The sequence below is a fragment of the Poecilia latipinna genome, unplaced genomic scaffold, assembly GCF_001443285.1.
Source record: "Poecilia latipinna isolate Pla-1442-1.1 unplaced genomic scaffold, P_latipinna-1.0 Scaffold1630, whole genome shotgun sequence".
Taxonomy (NCBI): domain Eukaryota; kingdom Metazoa; phylum Chordata; class Actinopteri; order Cyprinodontiformes; family Poeciliidae; genus Poecilia; species Poecilia latipinna.
In genome coordinates, this window is record NW_015114246.1 from 229,551 (window position 1) to 230,482 (window position 932).

The 932-nt window shown below is 49.2% G+C and overlaps 1 protein-coding gene across 1 annotated transcript in view; it reads right to left on the bottom strand.

The window, feature by feature from the left end:
• The window catches only part of LOC106964151 (leucine-rich repeat and fibronectin type III domain-containing protein 1-like protein), a 95,932-nt gene extending 95,290 nt beyond the window's left edge, over window positions 1-642 (bottom strand). Inside the window, exon 1 of the mRNA XM_015059474.1 lies at window positions 449-642. The gene's annotated coding sequence lies outside the window, so the exon portion shown is untranslated. The remainder of the gene's footprint in view (window positions 1-448) is intronic.
• Between the last annotated feature and the right edge of the window lie 290 nt (window positions 643-932).

Consider the following 932-nt stretch of genomic DNA (forward strand, 5'->3'; position numbering starts at 1 on the left):
TTTATGTTTATTTTTTATTGTTTTGTTGTGTTTTAATGTACAGCACTTTGTATCAGCTGTGGTTGTTTAAAGTGCTTTATAAATAAAGTTGGTTTGGAGATGCAGCGAGCTTCACTCCCACTCAGAAAATATAAAAGCTTGTGATTAATAATGAGCAGCAAATCCTCCTGCAGGTGACTGTACCACACCACAGGCCTGCCACACTAATCAGATCTTAAAGGGACCAACCAGGTGAAGCAGGAAGTGACAGGAAGGCCTGGACCAGCTGATGGAAACTGTTTCCTGCTTCATGCAGATTATTACTCTGATAAAACCAACTTCAACCAAGCAGGAGGCCAACCTGGGTTCTGGTACCCAACCTGACCCGACAGAACCTCTGGGTTCTGGTTCCTATTCACATCATCACCAGACTGTTTCAGAAACTGAATTTTGATTGGACCCGACCTACCTGAGGCTTGGTGGGACGCAGAAAGTCGGCAGGAAGTCGCCAGGAAATCAACAGGAAGTCTGTCTAAAGTGGTTGGAGATTCCCGTCACATTCCTGCTGCAGGGTTCCAACAGGAAGACGAGCGGACCAGCACACCTGGAGGACAGAGAGACGTGTCAACATGCAGCCGCTGCTCCTCCAGCGACTCTACAAGGATCATCTGAAAAAAACTGGTGAAGTTTTCACATCCGCCTCACTGGGAGGCTGAAGCTGCGGTTGGAACCACAAAGGAAGCTCCTCCCTAAACCCTAAAGGCCCGTTCCCGCTGTTGCGATGCGGCGTTGAACATGTGGTCAGCTGGAGTGCTAGCTCTGCCTGCTGCTACCTCAGCCTCATGCTAGCACTGCCTCATGTTAGCTCTGCCTCATGCTAGCTCTGCCTCATGCTAGCTCTGCCTCATGTTAGCTCTGCCTCATGTTAGCACTGCCTCATGTTAGCACTGCCT